Here is a 23,044-nt window from a genome sequence, read left to right on the forward strand (position 1 = left end):
GCGATTCAATTTCGGTGTTTCATCAACACTCTGAAGGTTCACAGATTATAGAATGCATTCAGATGTTCTTCGGAAACAACTACTAGTCATCCAGGGAACGATCAAAGCGTAGACAGTTTAAGACAATTCTCTCATGTAGAAAAGTCCGTATGGTGCTTATTGTGTTCAATGCCGATTCATTTTCTGTGTTTCATCAACACTCTGAAAGTCCACAGATTACAGAATGCCTGCAGATGTGCTTCGGAAACTACTACTAGTCTTCCAGGGAACGATCAAAGCGTAGACAATTTAAGACATTACTCCCATGGAGAAAAGTTCGCATGGTACTTATTGTGTTCAATGCCGATGCAATTTTTGTGTTTCATCAACACTCTGAAGGTCCACAGATTTCAGAAAGCATCCAGATATGCTTCGGAAACTACTACTAGTCTTCCAGGGAACGATAAAAGCGTAGACAGTTTAAGACATTACTCCCATGGATAAAAGTCCGCATGGGGCTTATTGTGGTCAATGCCGATGCAATTTTTGTGTTTCATCAACACTCTGATGGTCCACAGATTACAGAATGCATGCAGATGTGCTTCGGAAACTTCTACTAATCTTCCAGGGAACGATCAAAGCGTAGACAGTTTAAGACATTACTCCCATGGAGAAAAGTCAGCATGGTACTTATTGTGTTCAATGCCGATGCAATTTTTGTGTTTCATCCAGACTCTGAAGGTCCACAGATTTCAGAAAGCATCCAGATATGCTTCGTAAACTACTACTAGTCTTCCAGGGAACGATCAAAGCGTAGACAGTTTAAGACATTACTCCCATGGAGAAATGTCCGCATGGTGCTTATTGTGTTCAAAGGCGATTCAATTTCTGTGTTTCATCAACACTCTGAAGGTTCACAGATTATAGAATGCATTCAGATATGCTTCGGAAACAACTACTAGTCATCCAGGGAACGATCAAAGCGTAGTTTAAGTCATTACTCTCATGGAGAAAAGTCCGCATGGTGCTTATTGTGTTCAATGCCGATTCAATTTCTGTTTTTCATCAACACCCTGAAGGACCACAGATTACAGAATGCATCCAGATGTTCTTCGGAAACTACTACTAGTCTTCCAGTGTACGATCAAAGCGTAGACAGATTAAGACATTACTCCCATGGAGAAAAGTCCGCATGGTGCTTATTGTGTTCAATGCCGATGATATTTTTGTGCTTCATCAAACTCTGAAGGTCCACAGATTTCTGAAAGCATCCAGATATGCTTCGGAAACTACTACTAGTCTTCCAGGGAACGATAAAAGCGTAGACAGTTTAAGACATTACTCCCATGGATAAAAGTCCGCATGGTGCTTATTGTGGTCAATGCCGATGCAATTTTTGTGTTTCATCAGCACTCTGATGGTCCACAGATTACAGAATGCATGCAGATGTACTTCGGAAACTTCTACTAATCTTCCAGGGAACGATCAAAACGTAGACAGTTTAAGACATTACTCCCATGGAGAAAAGTCCACATGGTGCTTATTGTGTTCAATGCCGATTCTATTTCTGTGTTCCATCAACACTCTGAAGGTTCACAGATTATAGAATGCATCCAGATGTGCTTCGGAAACAACTACTAGTCATCCAGGGAACGATCAAAGCGTAGACAGTTTAAGACATTACTCCCATGGAGAAAAGTCAGCATGGTGCTTATTGTGGTCAATGCCAATGCAATTTCTGTGTTTCATCAACACTCTGAAGGTATACAGATTACAGAATGCCACCAAATGTGCTTCGGAAACTACTGCTAGTCTTCCAGTGAACGATCACAGCTGAGACAGTTTAAGACATTACTCTCACGGAGAAAGGTCAGCATGGTGCTCATTGTGTTCAATGCCGATTCAATTTCTGTGTTTCATCAACACTCTGAAGGTCCACAGATTACACAATGCCTCCAGATGTGCTTCGGAAACTACTACTAGTCTTCCAGTGAACGATCAAAGCGTAGACAGTTTAAGTCATTACTCTCATGGAGAAAAGTCCGCATGGTGCTTATTGTGTTCAATGCCGATTCAATTTCTGTTTTTCATCAACACCCTGAAGGTCCACAGATTACAGAATGCATCCAGATGTTCTTCGGAAACTACTACTAGTCTTCCAGTGTACGATCAAAGCGTAGACGGATTAAGACATTACTCCCATGGAGAAAAGTCCGAATGGTGCTTATTGTGTTCAATGCCGATGATATTTTTGTGTTTCATCAACACTCTGAAGGTCCACAGATTACAGAATGCATCCAGATGTGCTTCGGAAACTACTGCTAGTCTTCCAGGGAACGATCAAAGCGTAGGCAGTTTAAGACATTACTCCCATGGAGAAAAGTCCGAATGGTGCTTATTGCGATCAATGACGATGCAATTTCTGTGTTTCATCAACACTCTGAAGGTCCGCAGATAACACAATGCATCCAGATGTGCTTCAGAAACTACTACTAGTCTTCCAGTGTACGATCAAAGCGTAGACAGTTTGAGACATTACTCCCATGGAGAAAAGTTCGAATGGTGCTTATTGTGTTCAATGCCGATGCAATTTTTGTGTTTCATCAACACTCTGAAGGTCCACAGGTTACAGAACGCTTCCATATGTGCTTCGGAAACTACTACTAATCTTCCAGTGTACGATCAAAGCGTAGACAGTTTAAGACATTACTCCCATAGAGAAAGTTCCGCATGGTGCTTATTGTGTTAAATGCCGATGCAATTTTTGTGTTTCATCAACACTCTGAAGGTCCACAGATTACAGAATGCATCCAGATGTGCTTCGGAAACTACTAGTAGTCTTCCAGTGAACGATCAAAGAGTAGACAGTTTAAGATATTACCCCCATGGAGAAAAGTCCGCATGGTTCTAATTTTGTCCAATGCCGATGCAATTTTTGTGTTTCATCAACACTCTGAAGGTCCACAGATTTCAGAAAGCATCCAGATATGCTTCGGAAACTACTACTAGTCTTCCAGGGAACGATCAAAGCGTAGACAGTTTAAGACATTACTCCCATGGAGAAAAGTCCGCATGGTGCTTATTGTGTTCAATGCCGATTCAATTTCTGTGTTTCATCAACACTCTGAAGGTCCACAGATTACAGATTGCCTCCAGATGTGCTTCGGAAACAACTACTAGTCATCCAGGGAACGATCAAATCGTAGACAGTTTAAGACAATTCTCTCATGTAGAAAAGTCCGTATGGTGCTTATTGTGTTTAATTCCGATTCAATTTCTGTGTTTCATCAACACTCTGAAGGTCCACAGATTACAGAATGCCTGCAGATGTGTTTCGGAAACTACTACTAGTCCTCCAGGGAACGATCAAAGCGTAGACAGTTTAAGACATTACTCCCATGTAGAAAAGTCAGCATGGTACTTATTGTGTTCAATGCCGATGCAATTTTTGTTTTCATCAACACTCTGAAGGTCCACAGATTTCAGAATGCATCCAGATGTGCTTCGGAAACTACTACTAGTCTTCCAGGGAACGATCAAAGCGTAGACAGTTTAAGACATTACTCCCATGGAGAAAAGTCTGCGTAGTGCTTATTGTGTTCAATGCCGATGCAACTTTTGTGTTTCATCAACACTCTGAATGTCCACAGATTACAGAATGCTTCTGGATGTGCTTCGGAAACTACTACTAGTCTTCCAGGAAACGATCAAATCTTAGACAGATTAAGACATTACTCCCATGGAGAAAAGTCCGCATGGTGCTTATTTTGTTCAATGCCCATGCAATTTTTGTGTTTCATCAATACTCTGAAGGTCCACAGATTACAGAATTCCTGCAGACGTGCTTCGGAAACTACTACTAGTCTTCCAGGGAACGATCAAAGCGTAGACAGTTTAAGACATTACTCCCATGGAGAAAAGTCCGCATGGTGCTTATTGTATACAATGCCGATGCAATTTTTGTGTTTCATCAACACTCTGAAGGTCCACAGGTTACAGAATGCATCCAGATGTGCTTCGGAAACTACTACTAGTGTTCCAGGGAACGATCAAAGCGTAGACAGTTTATGACATTACTCCCATGGAGGAAAGTCCGCATGGTGCTTATTGTGTTCAATGACGATTCAATTTCTGTGTTTCATCAATACTCTGAAGGTTCACAGATTATAGAATGCATTCAGATGTGCTTCGGAAACAACTACTAGTCATCCAGGGAACGATCAAAGCGTAGACAGTTTAAGACAATTCTCTCATGTAGAAAAGTCCGTATGGTGCTTATTGTGTTCAATGCCGATTCATTTTCTGTGTTTCATCTACACTCTGAAGGTCCACAGATTACAGGATGCCTGCAGATGTGCTTCGGAAACTACTACTAGTCTTCCAGGGAACGATCAAAGCGTAGACAGTTTAACAAATTACTCCCATGTAGAAAAGTCTGCATGGTACTTATTATGTTCAATGCCGATGCAATTTTTGTGTTTCATCAACACTCTGAAGGTCCACAGATTTCAGAAAGCATCCAGATATGCTTCGGAAACTACTACTAGTCTTCCAGGGAACGATCAAAGCGTAGACAGTTTAAGACATTACTCCCATGGAGAAAAGTCCGCATGGTGCTTATTGTGGTCAATGCCGATGCAATTTTTGTGTTTCATCAACACTCTGATGGTCCACAGATTACAGAATGCATGCAGATGTACTTCGGAAACTTCTACTAATCTTCCAGGGAACGATCAAAACGTAGACAGTTTAAGACATTACTCCCATGGAAAAAAGTCCGCATGGTGCTCATTGTGTTCAATGCCGATGCAATTTTTGTGTTTCATCAACACTCTGATTGTCCGAAGATTACAGAATGCATCCAGATGTACTTCGGAAACTACTACTAGTCTTCCAGGGAACGATAAAAACGTATACAGTTTAAGACATTTCTCCCATGGAGAATAGTCCGCATGGTGCTTATTGTGTTCAATGCCTACTCAATATCTTTGTTTCATCAACACTCTGAAGGTTCACAGATTATAGAATGCCTGCAGATGTGCTTGGGAAACTACTACTAGTCATCGAGGGAACGATCAAAGCGTAGACAGTTTAAGACAATTCTCTCAAGTAGAAAAGTCCGTATGGTGCTTATTGTGTTCAATGCCGATTCATTTTCTGTGTTTCATCTACACTCTGAAGGTCCACAGATTACAGAATGCCTGCAGATGTGCTTCGGAAACTACTACTAGTCTTCCAGGGAACGATCAAAGCGTAGACAGTTTAAGAAATTACTCCCATGTAGAAAAGTCTGCATGGTACTTATTATGTTCAATGCCAATGCTATTTTTGTGTTTCATCAACACTCTGAAGGTCCACAGATTTCAGAAAGCATCCAGATATGCATCGGAAACTACTACTAGTCTTCCAGGGAACGATCAAAGCGTAGACAGTTTAAGACATTACTCCCATGGAGAAAAGTCCGAATGGTGCTTATTGTCATCAATGACGATGCAATTTCTGGGTTTCATCAACACTCTGAAGGTCCGCAGATAACACAATGCATCCAGATGTGCTTCAGAAACTATTACTAGTCTTCCAGTAAACGATCAAAGCTTAGACAGTTTAAGACATTACTCCCATGGAGAAAAGTTCGCATGGTGCTTATTGTGTTCAATGCCGATGCAATTTTTGTGTTTCATCAACACTCTAAAGTTTCAGAGATTACAGAATGCAAGCAGATGTGCTTCGAAAACTACTACTAGTCTTCCAGGGAACGATCAAATCGTAGACAGTTTAAGACATTGCTCCCATTTAGAAAAGTCAGCATGGTGATTATTGTGTTCAATGCCGATGCAATATTTGTGTTTCATATCACTCTGAAGGTCCACAGAGTGCAGAATGCCTCCAGATGTGCTTCGGAAACTGCTACTAGTCCTCCAGTGTACGAACAAAGCGTTGACAGTTTAAGTAATTACTTCCATGGAGAAAAGTCCGCATGGTGCTTATTGTGTTCAATGCCGATTCAATTTCTGTGTTTCATCAACACTCTGAAGGTTCACAGATTATAGAATGCATCCAGATGTGCTTCGGAAACAACTACTAGTCATCCAGGGAACGATCAAAGCGTAGACAGTTTAAGACAATTCTCTCATGTAGAAAAGCCCGTATGGTGCTTATTGTGTTCAATGCCGATTCTATTTCTGTGTTTCATCAACACTCTGAAGGTCCACAGATTACAGAATGCCTGCAGATGTGCTTCGGAAACTACTACTAGTCTTCCAGGGAACGATCAAAGCGTAGACAGTTTAAGACATTACTCCCATGGAGAAAAGTCAGCATGGTACTTATTGTGTTCAATGCCGATGCAATTTTTGTGTTTCGTCAACACTCTGAAGGTCCACAGATTTCAGAATGCATCCAGATGTGCTTCGGAAACTACTACTAGTCTTCCAGGGAACGATCAAAGCGTAGACAGTTTAAGACATTACTCCCATGGAGAAAAGTCCGCATGGTGCTTATTGTGTTCAATGCCGATGCAATTTTTGTGTTTCATCAACACTCTGAAGGTCCACAGATTACAGAATGCTTCCAGATGTGCTTCGGAAACTACTACTAGTCTTCCAGGAAACGATCAAATCTTAGACAGCTTAAGACATTACTCCCATGGAGAAAAGGCCGCATGGTGCTTATTGTGTTCAATGGCGATTCAATTTCGGTGTTTCATCAACACTCTGAAGGTTCACAGATTATAGAATGCATTCAGATGTTCTTCGGAAACAACTACTAGTCATCCAGGGAACGATCAAAGCGTAGACAGTTTAAGACAATTCTCTCATGTAGAAAAGTCCGTATGGTGCTTATTGTGTTCAATGCCGATTCATTTTCTGTGTTTCATCAACACTCTGAAAGTCCACAGATTACAGAATGCCTGCAGATGTGCTTCGGAAACTACTACTAGTCTTCCAGGGAACGATCAAAGCGTAGACAATTTAAGACATTACTCCCATGGAGAAAAGTTCGCATGGTACTTATTGTGTTCAATGCCGATGCAATTTTTGTGTTTCATCAACACTCTGAAGGTCCACAGATTTCAGAAAGCATCCAGATATGCTTCGGAAACTACTACTAGTCTTCCAGGGAACGATAAAAGCGTAGACAGTTTAAGACATTACTCCCATGGATAAAAGTCCGCATGGGGCTTATTGTGGTCAATGCCGATGCAATTTTTGTGTTTCATCAACACTCTGATGGTCCACAGATTACAGAATGCATGCAGATGTGCTTCGGAAACTTCTACTAATCTTCCAGGGAACGATCAACGCGTAGACAGTTTAAGACATTACTCCCATGGAGAAAAGTCAGCATGGTACTTATTGTGTTCAATGCCGATGCAATTTTTGTGTTTCATCCAGACTCTGAAGGTCCACAGATTTCAGAAAGCATCCAGATATGCTTCGTAAACTACTACTAGTCTTCCAGGGAACGATCAAAGCGTAGACAGTTTAAGACATTACTCCCATGGAGAAATGTCCGCATGGTGCTTATTGTGTTCAAAGGCGATTCAATTTCTGTGTTTCATCAACACTCTGAAGGTTCACAGATTATAGAATGCATTCAGATATGCTTCGGAAACAACTACTAGTCATCCAGGGAACGATCAAAGCGTAGTTTAAGTCATTACTCTCATGGAGAAAAGTCCGCATGGTGCTTATTGTGTTCAATGCCGATTCAATTTCTGTTTTTCATCAACACCCTGAAGGACCACAGATTACAGAATGCATCCAGATGTTCTTCGGAAACTACTACTAGTCTTCCAGTGTACGATCAAAGCGTAGACAGATTAAGACATTACTCCCATGGAGAAAAGTCCGCATGGTGCTTATTGTGTTCAATGCCGATGATATTTTTGTGCTTCATCAAACTCTGAAGGTCCACAGATTTCTGAAAGCATCCAGATATGCTTCGGAAACTACTACTAGTCTTCCAGGGAACGATAAAAGCGTAGACAGTTTAAGACATTACTCCCATGGATAAAAGTCCGCATGGTGCTTATTGTGGTCAATGCCGATGCAATTTTTGTGTTTCATCAGCACTCTGATGGTCCACAGATTACAGAATGCATGCAGATGTACTTCGGAAACTTCTACTAATCTTCCAGGGAACGATCAAAACGTAGACAGTTTAAGACATTACTCCCATGGAGAAAAGTCCACATGGTGCTTATTGTGTTCAATGCCGATTCTATTTCTGTGTTCCATCAACACTCTGAAGGTTCACAGATTATAGAATGCATCCAGATGTGCTTCGGAAACAACTACTAGTCATCCAGGGAACGATCAAAGCGTAGACAGTTTAAGACATTACTCCCATGGAGAAAAGTCAGCATGGTGCTTATTGTGGTCAATGCCAATGCAATTTCTGTGTTTCATCAACACTCTGAAGGTATACAGATTACAGAATGCCACCAAATGTGCTTCGGAAACTACTGCTAGTCTTCCAGTGAACGATCACAGCTGAGACAGTTTAAGACATTACTCTCACGGAGAAAGGTCAGCATGGTGCTCATTGTGTTCAATGCCGATTCAATTTCTGTGTTTCATCAACACTCTGAAGGTCCACAGATTACACAATGCCTCCAGATGTGCTTCGGAAACTACTACTAGTCTTCCAGTGAACGATCAAAGCGTAGACAGTTTAAGTCATTACTCTCATGGAGAAAAGTCCGCATGGTGCTTATTGTGTTCAATGCCGATTCAATTTCTGTTTTTCATCAACACCCTGAAGGTCCACAGATTACAGAATGCATCCAGATGTTCTTCGGAAACTACTACTAGTCTTCCAGTGTACGATCAAAGCGTAGACGGATTAAGACATTACTCCCATGGAGAAAAGTCCGAATGGTGCTTATTGTGTTCAATGCCGATGATATTTTTGTGTTTCATCAACACTCTGAAGGTCCACAGATTACAGAATGCATCCAGATGTGCTTCGGAAACTACTGCTAGTCTTCCAGGGAACGATCAAAGCGTAGGCAGTTTAAGACATTACTCCCATGGAGAAAAGTCCGAATGGTGCTTATTGCGATCAATGACGATGCAATTTCTGTGTTTCATCAACACTCTGAAGGTCCGCAGATAACACAATGCATCCAGATGTGCTTCAGAAACTACTACTAGTCTTCCAGTGTACGATCAAAGCGTAGACAGTTTGAGACATTACTCCCATGGAGAAAAGTTCGAATGGTGCTTATTGTGTTCAATGCCGATGCAATTTTTGTGTTTCATCAACACTCTGAAGGTCCACAGGTTACAGAACGCTTCCAGATGTGCTTCGGAAACTACTACTAATCTTCCAGTGTACGATCAAAGCGTAGACAGTTTAAGACATTACTCCCATAGAGAAAGTTCCGCATGGTGCTTATTGTGTTAAATGCCGATGCAATTTTTGTGTTTCATCAACACTCTGAAGGTCCACAGATTACAGAATGCATCCAGATGTGCTTCGGAAACTACTAGTAGTCTTCCAGTGAACGATCAAAGAGTAGACAGTTTAAGATATTACCCCCATGGAGAAAAGTCCGCATGGTTCTAATTTTGTTCAATGCCGATGCAATTTTTGTGTTTCATCAACACTCTGAAGGTCCACAGATTTCAGAAAGCATCCAGATATGCTTCGGAAACTACTACTAGTCTTCCAGGGAACGATCAAAGCGTAGACAGTTTAAGACATTACTCCCATGGAGAAAAGTCCGCATGGTGCTTATTGTGTTCAATGCCGATTCAATTTCTGTGTTTCATCAACACTCTGAAGGTCCACAGATTACAGATTGCCTCCAGATGTGCTTCGGAAACAACTACTAGTCATCCAGGGAACGATCAAATCGTAGACAGTTTAAGACAATTCTCTCATGTAGAAAAGTCCGTATGGTGCTTATTGTGTTTAATTCCGATTCAATTTCTGTGTTTCATCAACACTCTGAAGGTCCACAGATTACAGAATGCCTGCAGATGTGTTTCGGAAACTACTACTAGTCTTCCAGGGAACGATCAAATCTTAGACAGATTAAGACATTACTCCCATGGAGAAAAGTCCGCATGGTGCTTATTTTGTTCAATGCCCATGCAATTTTTGTGTTTCATCAATACTCTGAAGGTCCACAGATTACAGAATTCCTGCAGACGTGCTTCGGAAACTACTACTAGTCTTCCAGGGAACGATCAAAGCGTAGACAGTTTAAGACATTACTCCCATGGAGAAAAGTCCGCATGGTGCTTATTGTGTACAATGCCGATGCAATTTTTGTGTTTCATCAACACTCTGAAGGTCCACAGGTTACAGAATGCATCCAGATGTGCTTCGGAAACTACTACTAGTGTTCCAGGGAACGATCAAAGCGTAGACAGTTTATGACATTACTCCCATGGAGGAAAGTCCGCATGGTGCTTATTGTGTTCAATGACGATTCAATTTCTGTGTTTCATCAATACTCTGAAGGTTCACAGATTATAGAATGCATTCAGATGTGCTTCGGAAACAACTACTAGTCATCCAGGGAACGATCAAAGCGTAGACAGTTTAAGACAATTCTCTCATGTAGAAAAGTCCGTATGGTGCTTATTGTGTTCAATGCCGATTCATTTTCTGTGTTTCATCTACACTCTGAAGGTCCACAGATTACAGGATGCCTGCAGATGTGCTTCGGAAACTACTACTAGTCTTCCAGGGAACGATCAAAGCGTAGACAGTTTAACAAATTACTCCCATGTAGAAAAGTCTGCATGGTACTTATTATGTTCAATGCCGATGCAATTTTTGTGTTTCATCAACACTCTGAAGGTCCACAGATTTCAGAAAGCATCCAGATATGCTTCGGAAACTACTACTAGTCTTCCAGGGAACGATCAAAGCGTAGACAGTTTAAGACATTACTCCCATGGAGAAAAGTCCGCATGGTGCTTATTGTGGTCAATGCCGATGCAATTTTTGTGTTTCATCAACACTCTGATGGTCCACAGATTACAGAATGCATGCAGATGTACTTCGGAAACTTCTACTAATCTTCCAGGGAACGATCAAAACGTAGACAGTTTAAGACATTACTCCCATGGAAAAAAGTCCGCATGGTGCTCATTGTGTTCAATGCCGATGCAATTTTTGTGTTTCATCAACACTCTGATTGTCCGAAGATTACAGAATGCATCCAGATGTACTTCGGAAACTACTACTAGTCTTCCAGGGAACGATAAAAACGTATACAGTTTAAGACATTTCTCCCATGGAGAATAGTCCGCATGGTGCTTATTGTGTTCAATGCCTACTCAATATCTTTGTTTCATCAACACTCTGAAGGTTCACAGATTATAGAATGCCTGCAGATGTGCTTGGGAAACTACTACTAGTCATCGAGGGAACGATCAAAGCGTAGACAGTTTAAGACAATTCTCTCAAGTAGAAAAGTCCGTATGGTGCTTATTGTGTTCAATGCCGATTCATTTTCTGTGTTTCATCTACACTCTGAAGGTCCACAGATTACAGAATGCCTGCAGATGTGCTTCGGAAACTACTACTAGTCTTCCAGGGAACGATCAAAGCGTAGACAGTTTAAGAAATTACTCCCATGTAGAAAAGTCTGCATGGTACTTATTATGTTCAATGCCAATGCTATTTTTGTGTTTCATCAACACTCTGAAGGTCCACAGATTTCAGAAAGCATCCAGATATGCATCGGAAACTACTACTAGTCTTCCAGGGAACGATCAAAGCGTAGACAGTTTAAGACATTACTCCCATGGATAAAAGTCCGCATGGTGCTTATTGTGGTCAATGCCGATGCAATTTTTGTGTTTCATCAGCACTCTGATGGTCCACAGATTACAGAATGCATGCAGATGTACTTCGGAAACTTCTACTAATCTTCCAGGGAACGATCAAAACGTAGACAGTTTAAGACATTACTCCCATGGAGAAAAGTCCACATGGTGCTTATTGTGTTCAATGCCGATTCTATTTCTGTGTTCCATCAACACTCTGAAGGTTCACAGATTATAGAATGCATCCAGATGTGCTTCGGAAACAACTACTAGTCATCCAGGGAACGATCAAAGCGTAGACAGTTTAAGACATTACTCCCATGGAGAAAAGTCAGCATGGTGCTTATTGTGGTCAATGCCAATGCAATTTCTGTGTTTCATCAACACTCTGAAGGTATACAGATTACAGAATGCCACCAAATGTGCTTCGGAAACTACTGCTAGTCTTCCAGTGAACGATCACAGCTGAGACAGTTTAAGACATTACTCTCACGGAGAAAGGTCAGCATGGTGCTCATTGTGTTCAATGCCGATTCAATTTCTGTGTTTCATCAACACTCTGAAGGTCCACAGATTACACAATGCCTCCAGATGTGCTTCGGAAACTACTACTAGTCTTCCAGTGAACGATCAAAGCGTAGACAGTTTAAGTCATTACTCTCATGGAGAAAAGTCCGCATGGTGCTTATTGTGTTCAATGCCGATTCAATTTCTGTTTTTCATCAACACTCTAAAGGTCCACAGATTACAGAATGCATCCAGATGTTCTTCGGAAACTACTACTAGTCTTCCAGTGTACGATCAAAGCGTAGACGGATTAAGACATTACTCCCATGGAGAAAAGTCCGAATGGTGCTTATTGTGTTCAATGCCGATGATATTTTTGTGTTTCATCAACACTCTGAAGGTCCACAGATTACAGAATGCATCCAGATGTGCTTCGGAAACTACTGCTAGTCTTCCAGGGAATGATCAAAGCGTAGGCAGTTTAAGACATTACTCCCATGGAGAAAAGTCCGAATGGTGCTTATTGCGATCAATGACGATGCAATTTCTGTGTTTCATCAACACTCTGAAGGTCCGCAGATAACACAATGCATCCAGATGTGCTTCAGAAACTACTACTAGTCTTCCAGTGTACGATCAAAGCGTAGACAGTTTGAGACATTACTCCCATGGAGAAAAGTTCGAATGGTGCTTATTGTGTTCAATGCCGATGCAATTTTTGTGTTTCATCAACACTCTGAAGGTCCACAGGTTACAGAACGCTTCCAGATGTGCTTCGGAAACTACTACTAATCTTCCAGTGTACGATCAAAGCGTAGACAGTTTAAGACATTACTCCCATAGAGAAAGTTCCGCATGGTGCTTATTGTGTTAAATGCCGATGCAATTTTTGTGTTTCATCAACACTCTGAAGGTCCACAGATTACAGAATGCATCCAGATGTGCTTCGGAAACTACTAGTAGTCTTCCAGTGAACGATCAAAGAGTAGACAGTTTAAGATATTACCCCCATGGAGAAAAGTCCGCATGGTTCTAATTTTGTTCAATGCCGATGCAATTTTTGTGTTTCATCAACACTCTGAAGGTCCACAGATTTCAGAAAGCATCCAGATATGCTTCGGAAACTACTACTAGTCTTCCAGGGAACGATCAAAGCGTAGACAGTTTAAGACATTACTCCCATGGAGAAAAGTCCGCATGGTGCTTATTGTGTTCAATGCCGATTCAATTTCTGTGTTTCATCAACACTCTGAAGGTCCACAGATTACAGATTGCCTCCAGATGTGCTTCGGAAACAACTACTAGTCATCCAGGGAACGATCAAATCGTAGACAGTTTAAGACAATTCTCTCATGTAGAAAAGTCCGTATGGTGCTTATTGTGTTTAATTCCGATTCAATTTCTGTGTTTCATCAACACTCTGAAGGTCCACAGATTACAGAATGCCTGCAGATGTGTTTCGGAAACTACTACTAGTCCTCCAGGGAACGATCAAAGCGTAGACAGTTTAAGACATTACTCCCATGTAGAAAAGTCAGCATGGTACTTATTGTGTTCAATGCCGATGCAATTTTTGTTTTCATCAACACTCTGAAGGTCCACAGATTTCAGAATGCATCCAGATGTGCTTCGGAAACTACTACTAGTCTTCCAGGGAACGATCAAAGCGTAGACAGTTTAAGACATTACTCCCATGGAGAAAAGTCTGCGTAGTGCTTATTGTGTTCAATGCCGATGCAACTTTTGTGTTTCATCAACACTCTGAATGTCCACAGATTACAGAATGCTTCAGGATGTGCTTCGGAAACTACTACTAGTCTTCCAGGAAACGATCAAATCTTAGACAGATTAAGACATTACTCCCATGGAGAAAAGTCCGCATGGTGCTTATTTTGTTCAATGCCCATGCAATTTTTGTGTTTCATCAATACTCTGAAGGTCCACAGATTACAGAATTCCTGCAGACGTGCTTCGGAAACTACTACTAGTCTTCCAGGGAACGATCAAAGCGTAGACAGTTTAAGACATTACTCCCATGGAGAAAAGTCCGCATGGTGCTTATTGTGTACAATGCCGATGCAATTTTTGTGTTTCATCAACACTCTGAAGGTCCACAGGTTACAGAATGCATCCAGATGTGCTTCGGAAACTACTACTAGTGTTCCAGGGAACGATCAAAGCGTAGACAGTTTATGACATTACTCCCATGGAGGAAAGTCCGCATGGTGCTTATTGTGTTCAATGACGATTCAATTTCTGTGTTTCATCAATACTCTGAAGGTTCACAGATTATAGAATGCATTCAGATGTGCTTCGGAAACAACTACTAGTCATCCAGGGAACGATCAAAGCGTAGACAGTTTAAGACAATTCTCTCATGTAGAAAAGTCCGTATGGTGCTTATTGTGTTCAATGCCGATTCATTTTCTGTGTTTCATCTACACTCTGAAGGTCCACAGATTACAGGATGCCTGCAGATGTGCTTCGGAAACTACTACTAGTCTTCCAGGGAACGATCAAAGCGTAGACAGTTTAACAAATTACTCCCATGTAGAAAAGTCTGCATGGTACTTATTATGTTCAATGCCGATGCAATTTTTGTGTTTCATCAACACTCTGAAGGTCCACAGATTTCAGAAAGCATCCAGATATGCTTCGGAAACTACTACTAGTCTTCCAGGGAACGATCAAAGCGTAGACAGTTTAAGACATTACTCCCATGGAGAAAAGTCCGCATGGTGCTTATTGTGGTCAATGCCGATGCAATTTTTGTGTTTCATCAACACTCTGATGGTCCACAGATTACAGAATGCATGCAGATGTACTTCGGAAACTTCTACTAATCTTCCAGGGAACGATCAAAACGTAGACAGTTTAAGACATTACTCCCATGGAAAAAAGTCCGCATGGTGCTCATTGTGTTCAATGCCGATGCAATTTTTGTGTTTCATCAACACTCTGATTGTCCGAAGATTACAGAATGCATCCAGATGTACTTCGGAAACTACTACTAGTCTTCCAGGGAACGATAAAAACGTATACAGTTTAAGACATTTCTCCCATGGAGAATAGTCCGCATGGTGCTTATTGTGTTCAATGCCTACTCAATATCTTTGTTTCATCAACACTCTGAAGGTTCACAGATTATAGAATGCCTGCAGATGTGCTTGGGAAACTACTACTAGTCATCGAGGGAACGATCAAAGCGTAGACAGTTTAAGACAATTCTCTCAAGTAGAAAAGTCCGTATGGTGCTTATTGTGTTCAATGCCGATTCATTTTCTGTGTTTCATCTACACTCTGAAGGTCCACAGATTACAGAATGCCTGCAGATGTGCTTCGGAAACTACTACTAGTCTTCCAGGGAACGATCAAAGCGTAGACAGTTTAAGAAATTACTCCCATGTAGAAAAGTCTGCATGGTACTTATTATGTTCAATGCCAATGCTATTTTTGTGTTTCATCAACACTCTGAAGGTCCACAGATTTCAGAAAGCATCCAGATATGCATCGGAAACTACTACTAGTCTTCCAGGGAACGATCAAAGCGTAGACAGTTTAAGACATTACTCCCATGGAGAAAAGTCCGAATGGTGCTTATTGTCATCAATGACGATGCAATTTCTGGGTTTCATCAACACTCTGAAGGTCCGCAGATAACACAATGCATCCAGATGTGCTTCAGAAACTATTACTAGTCTTCCAGTAAACGATCAAAGCTTAGACAGTTTAAGACATTACTCCCATGGAGAAAAGTTCGCATGGTGCTTATTGTGTTCAATGCCGATGCAATTTTTGTGTTTCATCAACACTCTAAAGTTTCAGAGATTACAGAATGCAAGCAGATGTGCTTCGAAAACTACTACTAGTCTTCCAGGGAACGATCAAATCGTAGACAGTTTAAGACATTGCTCCCATTTAGAAAAGTCAGCATGGTGATTATTGTGTTCAATGCCGATGCAATATTTGTGTTTCATATCACTCTGAAGGTCCACAGAGTGCAGAATGCCTCCAGATGTGCTTCGGAAACTGCTACTAGTCCTCCAGTGTACGAACAAAGCGTTGACAGTTTAAGTAATTACTTCCATGGAGAAAAGTCCGCATGGTGCTTATTGTGTTCAATGCCGATTCAATTTCTGTGTTTCATCAACACTCTGAAGGTTCACAGATTATAGAATGCATCCAGATGTGCTTCGGAAACAACTACTAGTCATCCAGGGAACGATCAAAGCGTAGACAGTTTAAGACAATTCTCTCATGTAGAAAAGCCCGTATGGTGCTTATTGTGTTCAATGCCGATTCTATTTCTGTGTTTCATCAACACTCTGAAGGTCCACAGATTACAGAATGCCTGCAGATGTGCTTCGGAAACTACTACTAGTCTTCCAGGGAACGATCAAAGCGTAGACAGTTTAAGACATTACCCCCATGGAGAAAAGTCAGCATGGTACTTATTGTGTTCAATGCCGATGCAATTTTTGTGTTTCATCAACACTCTGAAGGTCCACAGATTTCAGAAAGCATCCAGATATGCTTCGGAAACTACTACTAGTCTTCCAGGGAACGATAAAAGCGTAGACAGTTTAAGACATTACTCCCATGGAGAAAAGTCCGCATGGTGCTTATTGTGGTCAATGCCGATGCAATTTTTGTGTTTCATCAACACTCTGAAGGTCCACAGATTACAGAATGCATCCAGATGTGCTTCGGAAACTACTAGTAGTCTTCCAGTGTACGATCAAAGAGTAGACAGTTTAAGACAATACTCCCATGGAGAAAAGTCCGCATGGTGCTTATTTTGTTCATTGACGATGCAATTTTTATGTTTCATCAAAACTCTGAAGGTCCACAGATTTCAGAAAGCATCCAGATATGCTTCGGAAACTACTACTAGTCTTCCAGGGAACGATCAAATCGTAGACAGTTTAAGACATTACTCCCATGGAGAAAAGTCCGCATGGTGCTTATTGTGGTCAATGACGATGCAATTTTTGTGTTTCATCAACACTCTGATGGTCCACAGATTACAGAATGCATCCAGATATACTTCGGAAACTTCTACTAGTCTTCCAGGGAACGATCAAAACGTAGACAGTTTAAGACATTACTCTCATGGAGAAAAGTCCGCATGGTGCTTATTGTGTTCAACGCCGATTCAATTTCTGTGTTTCATCAACACTATGAAGGTTCACAGATTATAGAATGCATCCAGATGTGCTTCGGAAACAACTACTAGTCATCCAGGGAACGATCAAAGCGTAGACAGTTTAAGACAATTCTCTCATGTAGAGAAGCCCGTATGGTGCTTATTGTGTTCAATGCCGATTCAATTTCTGTGTTTCATCAACACTCTGAAGGTCCACAGACTACAGAATGCCTCCAGATGTGCTTCGGAAACTACTACTAGTCTTCCAGGGAACGATCAAAGCGTAGACAGTTTAAGACATTACTCCCATGAAGAAAAGTCAGCATGGTACTTATTGTGTTCAATGCCGATGCAATTTTTGTGTTTCATCTACACTCTGAAGGTCCACAGATTTCAGAAAGCATCCAGATATGCTTCGGAAACTACTACTAGTCTTCCAGGGAACGATCAAAGCGTAGACAATTTAAGACATTACTCCCATGGAGAAAAGTCCGCATGGTGCTTATTGTGGTCAATGCCGATGCAATTTTAGTGTTTCATCAACACTCTGAAGGTCCACAGATTACAGAATGCATCCAGATGTGCTTCGGAAACTACTGGTAGTCTTCCAGTGTACGATCAAAGAGTAGACAGTTTAAGACATTACTCCCATGGAGAAAAGTCCGCATGGTGTTTATTTTGTTCAATGCCGATGCAATTATTGTGTTTCATCAACACTTTGAAGGTCCACTGATTTCAGAAAGCATCCAGATATGCTTCGGAAACTACTACTTGTCTTCCAGGGAACGATCAAAGCGTAGACAGTTTAAGACATTACTCCCATGGAGAAAAGTCCGCATGGTGCTTATTGTGGTCAATGACGATGCAATTTTTGTGTATCGTCAACAATCCGATGGTCCACAGATTACAGAATGCATCCAGATGTACTTCGGAAACTTCTACTAGTCTTCCAGGGAACGATCAAAACGTAGACAATTTAAGACATTACTCCCATGGAGAAAAGTCCGCATGGTGCTTATTGTGTTCAATGGCCATTCAATTTCTGTGTTTCATCAACACTCAGAAGGTTCACTGATTATAGAATGCATTCAGATGTGCTTCGGAAACAACTACTAGTCATCCAGGGAACGATCAAAGCCTAGTTTAAGTCATTACTCTCATGGAGAAAAGTCCGCATGGTGCTTATTGTGTTCAATGCCGATTCAATTTCTGTTATTCATCAACACCCTGAAGGACCACAGATTACAGAATGCATCCAGATGTTCTTCGGAAACTACTACTAGTCTACCAGTGTACGATCAAAGCGTAGACAGTGTGAGACATTACTCCCATGGAGAAAAGTTCGAATGGTGCTTATTGTGTTCAATGCCGATGCAATTTTTGTGTTTCATCAACACTCAGAAGGTCCACAGGTTACAGAATGCTTCCAGATGTGCTTCGGAAACTACTACTAATCTTCTAGTGTACGATCAAAGCGTAGACAGTTTAAGACATTACTCCCATAGAGAAAGTTCCGCATGGTGCTTATTGTGTTAAATGCCGATGCAATTTTTGTGTTTCATCAACACTCTGATGGTCCACAGATTACAGAATGCATCCAGACGTGCTTCTGAAACTACTACTAGTCTTCCAGGGAACGATCAAAGCGTAGACAGTTTAAGACATTACTCTCAGGGAGAAAAGTCCGCATGGTGCTTTTTGTGTTCAATGCCGATGCAATTTTTGTGTTTCATCAACACTCTGAATGTCCACAGATTAGAGAATGCCACCAGATGTGCATCGGAAACTACTACTAGTCTTCCAGTGAACGATCAAAGCATAGACAGTTTAAGACATTACTCTAATGGAGAAAAGTCCGCATGGTGCTTATTGTGTTCAATGCCGATGCAATTTCTGTGTTTCATCAACACTCTGAGGAACCACAGATTACAGAATGCATCCAGATATGCTTCGGAAACTACTACTAGTGTTCCAAGGAACGATCAAAGCGTAGACAGTTTAAGACATTACTCCCATTTAGAAAAGTCCTCATGGTGGTTATTGTGTTCAATGCCGATGCAATTTTTGTGTTTCATCAACACTCTGAAGGGCCACAGATTTCCGAATGCATCCAGATATGCTACGGAAACTACTACTAGTCTTCCAGGGAACGATCAAAGCGTACACAGTTTAAGACATTTCTCCCATGGAGAAAAGTCCGCATGGTGCTTATTGTGGTCGATGCCGATGCAATTTTTGTGTTTCGTCAACACTCTGATGGTCCACAGATTACAGAATGCATCCAGATGTGCTTCTGAAACTACTACTAGTCTTCCAGGGAACGATCAAAGCGTAGACAGTTTAAGACATTACTCCCATGGAGAAAAGTATGAATGGTGCTTATTGTGATCAATGACGATGCAATGTCTGTGTTTCATCAACACTCTGAAGGTCCACAGATTACACAATGCATCCAGATGTGCTTCAGAAACTACTACTAGTCTTCCAATGTACGATCAAATCGTAGACAGATTAAGACATTACTCCCATGGAGAAAAGTCCGAATGGTGCTTATTGTGTTCAATGCCGATGATATTTTTATGTTTCATCAACACTCTGAAGGTTCACAGATTACAGAATGCAGCCAGATGTGCTTCGGAAACTACTACTATTCTTCCAGGGAACGATCAAGTCGTAGACAGTTTAAGACATTACTCCCATGGAGAAAAGTCCGAATGGTGCTTATTGTGATCAATGACGATGCAATGTCTGTGTTTCATCAACACTCTGAAGGACCACAGATTACACAATGCATCCAGATGTGCTTCAGAAACTACTACTAGTCTTCCAGCGTACGATCAAATCTTAGACAGATTAAGACATTACTCCCATGGAGAAAAGTTCGCATGGTGTTTATTGTGTTCAATGCCGATGAAATTTTTGTGTTTCATCAACACTCAGAAGGTCCACAGGTTACAGAATGCTTCCAGATGTGCTTCGGAAACTACTACTAATCTTCCAGTGTACGATCAAAGCGTAGACAGTTTAAGACATTACTCCCATAGAGAAAGTTTCGTATGGTGCTTATTGTGTTAAATGCCGATGCAATGCTTGTGTTTCATCAACACTCTGAAGGTCCACAGATTGCAGAATGCATCCAGATGTGCTTCGGAAACTACTACTAGTCTTCCAGTGTACGATCCAAGAGTAGACAGTTTAAGACATTACTCCCATGGGGAAAAGTCCGAATGGTGCTTATTTTGTTCAATGCCGATGCAATTTTTGTGTTTCATCAACACTCTGAAGGTCCACAGATTTCAGAAAGCATCCAGATATGCTTCGGAAACTACTACTAGTCTTCCAGGGAACGATCAAATCGTAGACAGATTAAGACATTACTCCCATGGAGAAAAGTCCGCATGGTGCTTATTGTGGTCAATGCCGATGCAATTTTTGTGTTTCATCAACACTCTGATGGTCCACAGATTACAGAATGCATCCAGATGTACTTCGGAAACTTCTACTAGTCTTCCAGGGAACGATCAAAACGTAGACAGTTTAAGACATTACTCCCATTTAGAAAAGTCCTCATGGTGCTTATTGTGTTCAATGCCGATGCAATTTTTGTGTTTCATCAACACTCTGAAGGGCCACAGATTTCAGAATGCATCCAGATATGCTACGGAAACTACTACTAGTCTTCCAGGGAACGATCAAAGCGTACACAGTTTAAGACATTTCTCCCATGGAGAAAAGTCCGCATCGTGCTTATTGTGGTCAATGCCGATGCAATTTTTGTGTTTCGTCAACACTCTGATGGTCCACAGATTACAGAATGCATCCAGATGTGCTTCTGAAACTACTACTAGTCTTCCAGGGAACGATCAAAGCGTAGACAGTGTAAGACATTACTCTCAGGGAGAAAAGTCCGCATGGTGCTTATTGTGTTCAATGCGGATTCAATTTCTGTGTTTCATCAACACTCTGAAGGTCCGCTGATTACAGAATGCCTCCAGATGTGCTTCGGAATCTACTACTAGTCTGCCAGTGTACGATCAAATCGTAGACAGATTAAGACATTACTCCCATGGAGAAAAGTCCGAATGGTGCTTATTGTGTTCAATGCCGATGATATTTTTATGTTTCATCAACACTCTGAAGGTTCACAGATTACAGAATGCATCCAGATGTGCTTCGGGAACTACTACTAGTCTTCCAGGGAGCGATCAAGGCGTAGACAGTTTAAGACATTACTCCCATGGAGAAAAGTCCGAATGGTGCTTATTGTGATCAATGACGATGCAATGTCTGTGTTTCATCAACACTCTGAAGGTCCACAGATTACACAATGCATCCAGATGTGCTTCAGAAACTACTACTAGTCTTCCAGCGTACGATCAAAGCGTAGACAGTTTAAGGCATTACTCCCATGGAGAAAAGTTCGCATGGTGTTTATTGTGTTCAATGATGATGAAATTTTTGTGTTTCATCAACACTCTGAAGGTCCACAGATTACAGAATGCATCCAGATGTACTTCGGAAACTTCTACTAGTCTTCCAGGGAACGATCAAAACGTAGACAGTTTAAGACATTACTCCCATTTAGAAAAGTCCTCATGGTGCTTATTGTGTTCAATGCCGATGCAATTTTTGTGTTTCATCAACACTCTGAAGGGCCACAGATTTCAGAATGCATCCAGATATGCTACGGAAACTACTACTAGTCTTCCAGCGTACGATCACAGCGTAGACAGTTTAAGACATTACTCCCATGGAGAAAAGTCCCCATGGTGATTTTTGTGTTCAATGCCGATGCAATTTTTGTGTTTCATCATCACTCTGAAGGTCCACAGATTACAGAATGCCACCAGATGTGCATCGGAAACTACTACTAGTCTTCCAGTGAACGATCAAAGCGTAGACAGTTTAAGACATTACTCCCATAGAGAAAGTTCCGCATGGTGCTTATTGTGTTAAATGCCGATGCAATTTTTGTGTTTCATCAACACTCTGAAGGGCCACAGATTTCAGAATGCATCCAGATATGCTTCGGAAACTACTACTAGTCTTCCAGGGAACGATCAAAGCGTAGACAGTTTAAGACATTACTCCCATGGAGAAAAGTCCGAATGGTGCTTCTTGTGATCAATGACGATGGAATGTCTGTGTCTCATCAACACTCTGAAGGTCCACAGATTACAGAATGCATGCAGATGTGCTTCGGAAACTACTACTAGTCTTCCAGGGAACGATCAAAGCGTAGACTGTTTGAGACATTACTCCCATGGAGAAAAGATCGCATGGTGCTTATTGTGTTCAATGCCGATGCAATTTTTGTGTTTCATCAACACTCTGAAAGGCCACAGATTTCAGAATGCATCCAGATATGCTTCGGAAACTACTACTAGTCTTCCAGGGAACGATCAAAGCATAGACGGTTTAAGACATTTCTCCCATGGAGAAAAGTCCGCATGGTGCTTATTGTGGTCAATGCGGATGCAATGATTGTGTTTCATCAACACTCTGATGGTCCACAGACCACAGAATGCATCCAGATGTACTTCGGAAACTACTACTAGTCTTCCAGGGAACGATCAAAACGTAGACAGTTTAAGACATTACTCCCATGGACAAAAGTCCG

The sequence above is a fragment of the Schistocerca gregaria genome, chromosome 9, assembly GCF_023897955.1.
Source record: "Schistocerca gregaria isolate iqSchGreg1 chromosome 9, iqSchGreg1.2, whole genome shotgun sequence".
In the NCBI taxonomy this organism is placed as follows: domain Eukaryota; kingdom Metazoa; phylum Arthropoda; class Insecta; order Orthoptera; family Acrididae; genus Schistocerca; species Schistocerca gregaria.